The 13,574-nt window shown below is 29.7% G+C and overlaps 1 protein-coding gene across 4 annotated transcripts in view; it reads left to right on the forward strand.

Moving 5' to 3' along the window:
• The window catches only part of LOC109641358 (uncharacterized), a 50,199-nt gene extending 49,282 nt beyond the window's left edge, over positions 1 to 917 (forward strand). For all 4 annotated transcript variants that reach the window (XR_011240085.1, XM_069519466.1, XM_069519465.1 and 1 more), the window contains one exon: positions 248 to 917. The gene's annotated coding sequence lies outside the window, so the exon portion shown is untranslated. The remainder of the gene's footprint in view (positions 1 to 247) is intronic.
• The last annotated feature ends 12,657 nt before the right edge of the window (positions 918 to 13,574 follow it).

Raw genomic sequence — 13,574 nt, forward strand, 5'->3', positions numbered from 1 at the left:
AAAAAACGACATAGTATAGTATGACTTTCTAAATCATGAAAAAAACGACATAGTAATGTATGACTTTCTAAATCATGAAAAAACGACATAGTAATGTATGACTTTCTAAATCATGAAAAAACGACATAGTAATGTATGACTTTCTAAATCATGAAAAAAACGACACATGGCTATGACAAGGATAATACCCTGTCCTAGACATGGGAGTATGTGTAAACACGTTTTCTTTTTCCTGTGTGTGGAGCAGGTGCTGACTACACAGTTCATTGAAGACCAACTGGTGGATTGGGGAAGTTAACTACGCCTGCGTCTGGTCGTGCTCACTGTCTACTTCCTGACTGCAACTGCGAACTCTGCATCTCCACCAGACTTTGTGTTCATGTAGGCGAAGCTTTAAAGGTCCAGTGTGTAAGATTTAGGTGAAAAGGAACTATTGGCAGAAATCTAATGAAGAATAATCCTCATGATGTTTTCACTAGTTTATTTCATCTAAATTGTATGTATTGTTGTTTTTATATTTATTTTATATTTACACCTCACTACAGAGGCCACCATGTTTTTTATAGTAGTCCAGACTGGACAAACTAAACAACTTGTGGGTTTTTATGACAACAGAACGCTACCAAGGGTTCTTTTTTATGTATAGGAGGGGTGTTCAGCTACAACATGTAATTTCAACACTCAATATCAATACATTCTACACATTGTACCTTTAACTAAGGGGCAGTTACAATACAGGATGTGACAATATTAGCAGCAATAATAAACTACATTGTCTTGTTATAGAATAGAGTTTTATGAATTTGTACAGTTTAGAGTACTGCCCAGGGAGAGAAACTGTTCTTGTGTCTATTTGTATGTGTCTATTTGTATGACTGTCACACCTGCCGGGAGAGAGTAAAGTGAAGACATTGTGACCAGGATGAGTGGGGTCTTTTCTTTTCATACTGTTCAATCTATATTTGACATTACCGTACATAACCTTGTAACCAGGTCAGGGGCGGACTAGGAGAGAAGGATTAACCATGAACAAGAAACATGAAAAAAACGACATAGTAATGTATGACTTTCTAAATCTCAAAAAAACGACATAGTAATCAATGACTTTCTAAATCATGAAAAAACGACATAGTAATGTATGACTTTCTAAATCATGAAAAAAACGACATAGTAATGTATGACTTTCTAAATCTCGAAAAAACGACATAGTAATGTATGACTTTCTAAATCATGAAAAAACGACATAGTAATGTATGACTTTCTAAATCATGAAAAAAACGACATAGTATAGTATGACTTTCTAAATCTCGAAAAAACGACATAGTAATGTATGACTTTCTAAATCATGAAAAAACGACATAGTAATGTATGACTTTCTAAATCATGAAAAAACGACATAGTATAGTATGACTTTCTAAATCATGAAAAAACGACATAGTATAGTATGACTTTCTAAATCATGAAAAAACGACATAGTAATGTATGACTTTCTAAATCTCAAAAAAACGACATAGTATAGTATGACTTTCTAAATCATGAAAAAACGACATAGTATAGTATGACTTTCTAAATCATGAAAAAACGACATAGTATAGTATGACTTTCTAAATCTCAAAAAAACGACATAGTATAGTATGACTTTCTAAATCATGAAAAAACGACATAGTATAGTATGACTTTCTAAATCTCGAAAAAACGACATAGTATAGTATGACTTTCTAAATCTCGAAAAAACGACATAGTAATGTATGACTTTCTAAATCTCGAAAAAACGACATAGTAATGTATGACTTTCTAAATCATGAAAAAACGACATAGTAATGTATGACTTTCTAAATCATGAAAAAACGACATAGTATAGTATGACTTTCTAAATCATGAAAAAACGACATAGTAATGTATGACTTTCTAAATCTCGAAAAAACGACATAGTATAGTATGACTTTCTAAATCATGAAAAAACGACATAGTATAGTATGACTTTCTAAATCTCGAAAAAACGACATAGTAATGTATGACTTTCTAAATCATGAAAAAACGACATAGTATAGTATGACTTTCTAAATCATGAAAAAACGACATAGTAATGTATGACTTTCTAAATCATGAAAAAATGACATAGTAATGTATGACTTTCAAAATCATGAAAAAACGACATAGTATAGTATGACTTTCTAAATCATGAAAAAACGACATAGTAATGTATGACTTTCAAAATCATGAAAAAACGACATAGTATAGTATGACTTTCTAAATCATGAAAAAACGACATAGTAATGTATGACTTTCTAAATCTCAAAAAAACGACATAGTATAGTATGACTTTCTAAATCATGAAAAAACGACATAGTATAGTATGACTTTCTAAATCATGAAAAAACGACATAGTATAGTATGACTTTCTAAATCATGAAAAAACGACATAGTAATGTATGACTTTCTAAATCATGAAAAAACGACATAGTATAGTATGACTTTCTAAATCATGAAAAAACGACATAGTATAGTATGACTTTCTAAATCATGAAAAAACGACATAGTATAGTATGACTTTCTAAATCATGAAAAAACGACATAGTAATGTATGACTTTCTAAATCTCGAAAAAACGACATAGTATAGTATGACTTTCTAAATCTCGAAAAAACGACATAGTAATGTATGACTTTCTAAATCATGAAAAAACGACATAGTAATGTATGACTTTCTAAATCATGAAAAAACGACATAGTATAGTATGACTTTCTAAATCATGGAAAAACGACATAGTATAGTATGACTTTCTAAATCATGAAAAACCGACATAGTAATGTATGACTTTCTAAATCATTAAAAAAACGACATAGTAATGTATGACTTTCTAAATCATTAAAAAAACGACATAGTAATGTATGACTTTCTAAATCTTGAAAAAACGACATAGTATAGTATGACTTTCTAAATCTCGAAAAAACGACATAGTAATGTATGACTTTCTAAATCATGAAAAAACGACATAGTAATGTATGACTTTCTAAATCATGAAAAAACGACATAGTATAGTATGACTTTCTAAATCATGAAAAAACGACATAGTATAGTATGACTTTCTAAATCATGGAAAAACGACATAGTAATGTATGACTTTCTAAATCATGAAAAAACGACATAGTATAGTATGACTTTCTAAATCTCGAAAAAACGACATAGTAATGTATGACTTTCTAAATCTCAAAAAAACGACATAGTAATGTATGACTTTCTAAATCATGAAAAAAACGACATAGTAATGTATGGCTTTCTAAATCATGAAAAAACGACATAGTAATGTATGACTTTCTAAATCATGAAAAAACGACATAGTATAGTATGACTTTCTAAATCATGAAAAAACGACATAGTAATGTATGACTTTCTAAATCATGAAAAAACGACATAGTAATGTATGACTTTCTAAATCATGAAAAAAACGACATAGTATAGTATGACTTTCTAAATCATGAAAAAAACGACATAGTATAGTATGACTTTCTAAATCTCGAAAAAACGACATAGTAATGTATGACTTTCTAAATCATGAAAAAACGACATAGTAATGTATGACTTTCTAAATCATGAAAAAACGACATAGTAATGTATGACTTTCTAAATCATGAAAAAACGACATAGTATAGTATGACTTTCTAAATCATTAAAAAACGACATAGTATAGTATGACTTTCTAAATCATGAAAAAACGACATAGTAATGTATGACTTTCTAAATCTCAAAAAAACGACATAGTATAGTATGGCTTTCTAAATCATGAAAAAACGACATAGTAATGTATGACTTTCTAAATCTCGAAAAAACGACATAGTAATGTATGACTTTCTAAATCTCAAAAAAACGACATAGTAATGTATGACTTTCTAAATCATGAAAAAACGACATAGTAATGTATGACTTTCTAAATCATGAAAAAACGACATAGTATAGTATGACTTTCTAAATCATGAAAAAACGACATAGTATAGTATGACTTTCTAAATCTCGAAAAAACGACATAGTAATGTATGACTTTCTAAATCATGAAAAAACGACATAGTATAGTATGACTTTCTAAATCATGAAAAAACGACATAGTAATGTATGACTTTCTAAATCTCGAAAAAACGACATAGTAATGTATGACTTTCTAAATCATGAAAAAAACGACATAGTAATGTATGACTTTCTAAATCATGAAAAAACGACATAGTAATGTATGACTTTCTAAATCTCGAAAAAACGACATAGTAATGTATGACTTTCTAAATCATGAAAAAACGACATAGTAATGTATGACTTTCTAAATCATGAAAAAACGACATAGTAATGTATGACTTTCTAAATCTCAAAAAAACGACATAGTATAGTATGACTTTCTAAATCTCAAAAAAACGACATAGTATAGTATGACTTTCTAAATCATGAAAAAACGACATAGTAATGTATGACTTTCTAAATCTCGAAAAAACGACATAGTAATGTATGACTTTCTAAATCATGAAAAAACGACATAGTATAGTATGACTTTCTAAATCATGAAAAAACGACATAGTAATGTATGACTTTCTAAATCATGAAAAAACGACATAGTATAGTATGACTTTCTAAATCATGAAAAAACGACATAGTATAGTATGACTTTCTAAATCATGAAAAAACGACATAGTAATGTATGACTTTCTAAATCTCGAAAAAACGACATAGTAATGTATGACTTTCTAAATCATGAAAAAACGACATAGTATAGTATGACTTTCTAAATCTCGAAAAAACGACATAGTAATGTATGACTTTCTAAATCATGAAAAAAACGACATAGTAATGTATGACTTTCTAAATCATGAAAAAACGACATAGTATAGTATGACTTTCTAAATCTCGAAAAAACGACATAGTATAGTATGACTTTCTAAATCATGAAAAAACGACATAGTATAGTATGACTTTCTAAATCATGAAAAAACGACATAGTAATGTATGACTTTCTAAATCTCGAAAAAACGACATAGTAATGTATGACTTTCTAAATCTCAAAAAAACGACATAGTAATGTATGACTTTCTAAATCATGAAAAAACGACATAGTAATGTATGACTTTCTAAATCATGAAAAAACGACATAGTATAGTATGACTTTCTAAATCATGAAAAAACGACATAGTATAGTATGACTTTCTAAATCATGAAAAAACGACATAGTAATGTATGGCTTTCTAAATCATGAAAAAACGACATAGTATAGTATGACTTTCTAAATCATGAAAAAACGACATAGTAATGTATGACTTTCTAAATCTCGAAAAAACGACATAGTAATGTATGACTTTCTAAATCATGAAAAAACGACATAGTAATGTATGACTTTCAAAATCATGAAAAAACGACATAGTATAGTATGACTTTCTAAATCTCGAAAAAACGACATAGTATAGTATGACTTTCTAAATCATGAAAAAACGACATAGTATAGTATGACTTTCTAAATCTCAAAAAAACGACATAGTATAGTATGACTTTCTAAATCCTGAAAAAACGACATAGTATAGTATGACTTTCTAAATCATGAAAAAACGACATAGTATAGTATGACTTTCTAAATCATGAAAAAACGACATAGTAATGTATGACTTTCTAAATCATGAAAAAACGACATAGTATAGTATGACTTTCTAAATCATGAAAAAACGACATAGTAATGTATGACTTTCTAAATCTCGAAAAAACGACATAGTAATGTATGACTTTCTAAATCTCGAAAAAACGACATAGTAATGTATGACTTTCTAAATCATGAAAAAACGACATAGTAATGTATGACTTTCAAAATCATGAAAAAACGACATAGTAATGTATGACTTTCTAAATCTCGAAAAAACGACATAGTATAGTATGACTTTCTAAATCATGAAAAAACGACATAGTAATGTATGGCTTTCTAAATCTCAAAAAAACGACATAGTATAGTATGACTTTCTAAATCATGAAAAAACGACATAGTATAGTATGACTTTCTAAATCATGAAAAAACGACATAGTATAGTATGACTTTCTAAATCATGAAAAAACGACATAGTATAGTATGACTTTCTAAATCATGAAAAAACGACATAGTAATGTATGACTTTCTAAATCTCAATAAAACGACATAGTAATGTATGACTTTCTAAATCATGAAAAAACGACATAGTAATGTATGACTTTCTAAATCTCGAAAAAACAACATAGTAATGTATGACTTTCTAAATCTCGAAAAAACGACATAGTATAGTATGACTTTCTAAATCATGAAAAAACGACATAGTAATGTATGACTTTCTAAATCATGAAAAAACGACATAGTATAGTATGACTTTCTAAATCATGAAAAAACGACATAGTAATGTATGACTTTCTAAATCTCGAAAAAACGACATAGTAATGTATGACTTTCTAAATCTCGAAAAAACGACATAGTAATGTATGACTTTCTAAATCATGAAAAAACGACATAGTATAGTATGACTTTCTAAATCTCAAAAAAACGACATAGTAATGTATGACTTTCTAAATCATGAAAAAACGACATAGTATAGTATGACTTTCTAAATCATGAAAAAACGACATAGTATAGTATGACTTTCTAAATCATGAAAAAACGACATAGTAATGTATGACTTTCTAAATCTCGAAAAAACGACATAGTAATGTATGACTTTCTAAATCTCGAAAAAACGACATAGTATAGTATGACTTTCTAAATCATGAAAAAACGACATAGTAATGTATGACTTTCTAAATCTCGAAAAAACGACATAGTAATGTATGACTTTCTAAATCATGAAAAAACGACATAGTAATGTATGACTTTCTAAATCATGAAAAAACGACATAGTATAGTATGACTTTCTAAATCTCGAAAAAACGACATAGTAATGTATGACTTTCTAAATCTCGAAAAAACGACATAGTAATGTATGACTTTCTAAATCATGAAAAAACGACATAGTATAGTATGACTTTCTAAATCATGAAAAAACGACATAGTAATGTATGACTTTCTAAATCTCGAAAAAACGACATAGTAATGTATGACTTTCTAAATCATGAAAAAAACGACATAGTAATGTATGACTTTCTAAATCTCGAAAAAACGACATAGTAATGTATGACTTTCTAAATCATGAAAAAACGACATAGTATAGTATGGCTTTCTAAATCATGAAAAAACGACATAGTAATGTATGACTTTCTAAATCATGAAAAAACGACATAGTAATGTATGGCTTTCTAAATCTCAAAAAAACGACATAGTATAGTATGACTTTCTAAATCATGAAAAAACGACATAGTAATGTATGACTTTCTAAATCATGAAAAAACGACATAGTATAGTATGACTTTCTAAATCATGAAAAAACGACATAGTAATGTATGACTTTCTAAATCATGAAAAAACGACATAGTATAGTATGACTTTCTAAATCTCGGAAAAACGACATAGTCATGTATGACTTTCTAAATCTCAATAAAACGACATAGTAATGTATGACTTTCTAAATCATGAAAAAACGACATAGTAATGTATGACTTTCTAAATCATGAAAAAACGACATAGTAATGTATGACTTTCTAAATCATGAAAAAACGACATAGTATAGTATGACTTTCTAAATCTCGGAAAAACGACATAGTCATGTATGACTTTCTAAATCTCAATAAAACGACATAGTAATGTATGACTTTCTAAATCATGAAAAAACGACATAGTAATGTATGACTTTCTAAATCTCGAAAAAACAACATAGTAATGTATGACTTTCTAAATCTCAATAAAACGACATAGTAATGTATGACTTTCTAAATCATGAAAAAACGACATAGTAATGTATGACTTTCTAAATCTCGAAAAAACAACATAGTAATGTATGACTTTCTAAATCATGAAAAAACGACATAGTATAGTATGACTTTCTAAATCTCAAAAAAACGACATAGTATAGTATGACTTTCTAAATCATGAAAAAACGACATAGTATAGTATGACTTTCTAAATCATGAAAAAACGACATAGTAATGTATGACTTTCTAAATCATGAAAAAACGACATAGTATAGTATGACTTTCTAAATCATGAAAAAACGACATAGTAATGTATGACTTTCTAAATCATGAAAAAACGACATAGTATAGTATGACTTTCTAAATCTCAAAAAAACGACATAGTAATGTATGACTTTCTAAATCATGAAAAAACGACATAGTATAGTATGACTTTCTAAATCATGAAAAAACGACATAGTATAGTATGACTTTCTAAATCATGAAAAAACGACATAGTAATGTATGACTTTCTAAATCTCGAAAAAACGACATAGTAATGTATGACTTTCTAAATCTCGAAAAAACGACATAGTATAGTATGACTTTCTAAATCTCGAAAAAACGACATAGTAATGTATGACTTTCTAAATCTCGAAAAAACGACATAGTAATGTATGACTTTCTAAATCATGAAAAAAACGACATAGTAATGTATGACTTTCTAAATCTCGAAAAAACGACATAGTAATGTATGACTTTCTAAATCATGAAAAAACGACATAGTATAGTATGGCTTTCTAAATCATGAAAAAACGACATAGTAATGTATGACTTTCTAAATCATGAAAAAACGACATAGTAATGTATGACTTTCTAAATCTCGAAAAAACGACATAGTATAGTATGACTTTCTAAATCATGAAAAAACGACATAGTAATGTATGACTTTCTAAATCATGAAAAAACGACAGTATAGTATGACTTTCTAAATCTCGAAAAAACGACATAGTAATGTATGACTTTCTAAATCATGAAAAAACGACATAGTAATGTATGACTTTCAAAATCATGAAAAAACGACATAGTATAGTATGACTTTCTAAATCTCGAAAAAACGACATAGTAATGTATGACTTTCTAAATCTCAAAAAAACGACATAGTAATGTATGACTTTCTAAATCATGAAAAAACGACATAGTAATGTATGACTTTCTAAATCATGAAAAAACGACATAGTATAGTATGACTTTCTAAATCATGAAAAAACGACATAGTATAGTATGACTTTCTAAATCATAAAAAAACGACATAGTAATGTATGACTTTCTAAATCATGAAAAAACGACATAGTAATGTATGACTTTCAAAATCATGAAAAAACGACATAGTATAGTATGACTTTCTAAATCTCGAAAAAACGACATAGTATAGTATGACTTTCTAAATCATGAAAAAACGACATAGTAATGTATGACTTTCTAAATCATGAAAAAACGACATAGTATAGTATGACTTTCTAAATCTCAAAAAAACGACATAGTATAGTATGGCTTTCTAAATCTCAAAAAAACGACATAGTATAGTATGACTTTCTAAATCTCAAAAAAACGACATAGTATAGTATGACTTTCTAAATCATGAAAAAACGACATAGTATAGTATGACTTTCTAAATCTCAAAAAAACGACATAGTATAGTATGGCTTTCTAAATCTCAAAAAAACGACATAGTATAGTATGACTTTCTAAATCTCAAAAAAACGACATAGTAATGTATGACTTTCTAAATCATGAAAAAACGACATAGTATAGTATGACTTTCTAAATCTCGAAAAAACGACATAGTAATGTATGACTTTCTAAATCTCGAAAAAACGACATAGTATAGTATGGCTTTCTAAATCTCAAAAAAACGACATAGTATAGTATGACTTTCTAAATCTCAAAAAAATGACATAGTATAGTATGACTTTCTAAATCATGAAAAAACGACATAGTAATGTATGACTTTCTAAATCTCGAAAAAACGACATAGTATAGTATGACTTTCTAAATCTCAAAAAAACGACATAGTAATGTATGACTTTCTAAATCATGAAAAAACGACATAGTATAGTATGACTTTCTAAATCTCGAAAAAACGACATAGTATAGTATGGCTTTCTAAATCTCAAAAAAACGACATAGTATAGTATGACTTTCTAAATCATGAAAAAACGACATAGTATAGTATGACTTTCTAAATCTCGAAAAAACGACATAGTAATGTATGACTTTCTAAATCTCGAAAAAACGACATAGTAATGTATGACTTTCTAAATCATGAAAAAACGACATAGTATAGTATGACTTTCTAAATCTCAAAAAAACGACATAGTATAGTATGGCTTTCTAAATCTCAAAAAAACGACATAGTATAGTATGACTTTCTAAATCTCAAAAAAACGACATAGTATAGTATGACTTTCTAAATCATGAAAAAACGACATAGTATAGTATGACTTTCTAAATCTCGAAAAAACGACATAGTATAGTATGACTTTCTAAATCTCAAAAAAACGACATAGTATAGTATGACTTTCTAAATCTCAAAAAAACGACATAGTATAGTATGACTTTCTAAATCTCAAAAAAACGACATAGTATAGTATGACTTTCTAAATCATGAAAAAACGACATAGTATAGTATGACTTTCTAAATCATGAAAAAAACGACATAGTAATGTATGGCTTTCTAAATCATGAAAAAACGACATAGTATAGTATGACTTTCTAAATCATGAAAAAAACGACATAGTAATGTATGACTTTCTAAATCATGGAAAAACGACATAGTATAGTATGACTTTCTAAATCTCAAAAAAACGACATAGTATAGTATGGCTTTCTAAATCATGAAAAAACGACATAGTAATGTATGACTTTCTAAATCTCGAAAAAACGACATAGTAATGTATGACTTTCTAAATCATGAAAAAAACGACATAGTAATGTATGGCTTTCTAAATCATGAAAAAACGACATAGTATAGTATGACTTTCTAAATCTCAAAAAAACGACATAGTATAGTATGACTTTCTAAATCATGAAAAAACGACATAGTAATGTATGACTTTCTAAATCATGAAAAAAACGACATAGTAATGTATGACTTTCTAAATCATGAAAAAACGACATAGTAATGTATGACTTTCTAAATCATGAAAAAACGACATAGTAATGTATGACTTTCTAAATCTCAAAAAAACGACATAGTAATGTATGACTTTCTAAATCATGAAAAAACGACATAGTATAGTATGACTTTCTAAATCATGAAAAAACGACATAGTAATGTATGACTTTCTAAATCATGAAAAAACGACATAGTATAGTATGACTTTCTAAATCATGAAAAAACGACATAGTATAGTATGACTTTCTAAATCTCAAAAAAACGACATAGTAATGTATGACTTTCTAAATCATGAAAAAACGACATAGTAATGTATGACTTTCTAAATCATGAAAAAACGACATAGTAATGTATGGCTTTCAAAATCACGGAAAAAACGACATAGTAAAGTATGACTTTCTAAATCTCGAAAAAACAACATAGTAATGTATGACTTTCTAAATCTCGAAAAAACAACATAGTAATGTATGACTTTCTAAATCTTAAAAAAACGACAGTAATATATGGCTTTCAAATTCTCGATAAAACAACATAGTATGTCATGTGAAAAACACAAACTCCTTGACAGAGGTAATGGTGAATCACATTTTAGTTATCGTATTATATATTTTGTCTGTTAATCCCTAAATTGTCTGACTAATGCATTCGAATAAACGTTTACATCTGAAAAAGACTTCTTTTTAATAGATGTGGTATTTCATCATACACATTTGCTTTGTAATTTCATATCCTCCGCCCCTGACTGTGACCACACAGGTTTAAATACTCGCAGTGTGACATTAACGTGGCTGGTGAGTAAACAACATTAAATAGCTTCAGGCAAAACCAGTTTAAAAACATGATGAAGTTGTTTCCTTGTGTGATGCATATTAGTGATGTTGATGTGTACTTCATTCACATCTGCAGCGTCTATGGAGAATACTTTCCCTTCAGGCAAAATGTCATTTCAAGCTCGAATGTTATTGCAATTACAGCTGACAAGTGCTGGAATGTGAACCTAACTAGCTGTGCGACCACAGACAGAAAATTTGATATTGAGATATGGAGAATTTCTAAAGTATGTTTACACAATGACGTATCTTGTGACATTATGAAGCATAATTTAATATTCAAAAAGGTTTCCAGAATTCAGCTTGGCCTATAGGTGTTGATGATAATCAAGGAGACGGGTTGAAGAAGGTCTCCTAGGCCTTGAGGAAACTCTACTTAACATGAATGCTTGGAATGGGCTTGCTTGACCTATGGTGTAATAGAAGTTGTTGAAAGGAGAACTCAGGCAGCAGCTGATTTCTTATGCAGTACTGTTGGTGGGTCCTTTACCTATAACCTGACCTTTGGTACTATTTAGAGAGAAGAGAGTGTGTGTGTGTGGAATTAGACAGTCACTATTGTCCTCTACAGAAAAAGTGTAATATAAAACATACTTAGTATACAGTGGCATATGGTAATGATGATTGATCATATGAGGATTTTTATCAATACTGAACATATCACGTGTCAGGATCGCACCAAATTCGATACTGCACTTCCCCGGGCCAATAGCAATACACGTGCCGAGTGTGAAGCTGATAATATTAATGGTTCAGGAGACATGCATTCCACCTAGGCAGATTAACAGAGGTGGTTTGAACCAGGGATGTAAACTGTACAAGCACGGCTGCAACTAGTCATTTATTTCCACTGTTGCGTACACATTCCTGTCATAACCTGGAAACAAACGACCAAAATACAATTACAGCTTTATAAGGTTTGAAGGAGTAGAAGAGTGGAGTTTAAAAGGTCACCAAGGCCTCATTGCACCAGGTTCATGGAAGTGGAAAAAAAAAATCCCCACAGGGACAGAAAATATAAATTACACCTTTGACGGTAGTAGTCACTAAAAAAGAAAGATGTGTTTACTTGTGTTCATTTGCGTTAAAGTGGGGGAATAGTGGGTGAGATGTAGAAATGCCAGTAGTTGTGTTTGAGCCTTCGTCACGTTGCTAAAGCACGTGATTGTTGTGGAGAAATGACGGCAACAGTGAAGATATTAAATCCTGGATGAAGCAACATTGCAGCTGAAATGACACATGAAGAGCTGCAACACGGAAATGAGGTTGGATTCATATTGGCAGTGCAACAACAAATAACCCCCCCCTCGTCACTACTGCTTGGTATATGTGAGAGCTATAATCAAATGTACAGCGGCGTCTCAGGAACTCATTCATACCCAAAGTGCTCATCCTTTCTCCAACCATGAGAGCGCATCGCAAAAGAAAACCAAATAACACTCTGAAACCCTCCAATATTCCAGCTGAGACATCTGCCTCTGTAATGAAACCAACAACAAACATGCATAATTCAACCAGCCAGCCAGTCACTGCTGCACTGAGCCGAGGTGCAAGACACTGAAGAAGAAGAAGAAAAAAACAGTCCAATAATTATTGCTGCGGAGAAATGATAGAGTACCACACTTACACATAAACATCCTTATTTACACTCATTTGGTGGGAGCAATTCAGGGAGGTGTGTGTGTATGTGTGTATGTGGGTGTGTGTGTGTGTATATATTGTAGTTCACTGTACAGAAACAATTTCTTCTGCAGATTGTGC

This window comes from Paralichthys olivaceus, chromosome 23 (assembly GCF_024713975.1).
Source record: "Paralichthys olivaceus isolate ysfri-2021 chromosome 23, ASM2471397v2, whole genome shotgun sequence".
In the NCBI taxonomy this organism is placed as follows: Eukaryota; Metazoa; Chordata; class Actinopteri; order Pleuronectiformes; family Paralichthyidae; genus Paralichthys; species Paralichthys olivaceus.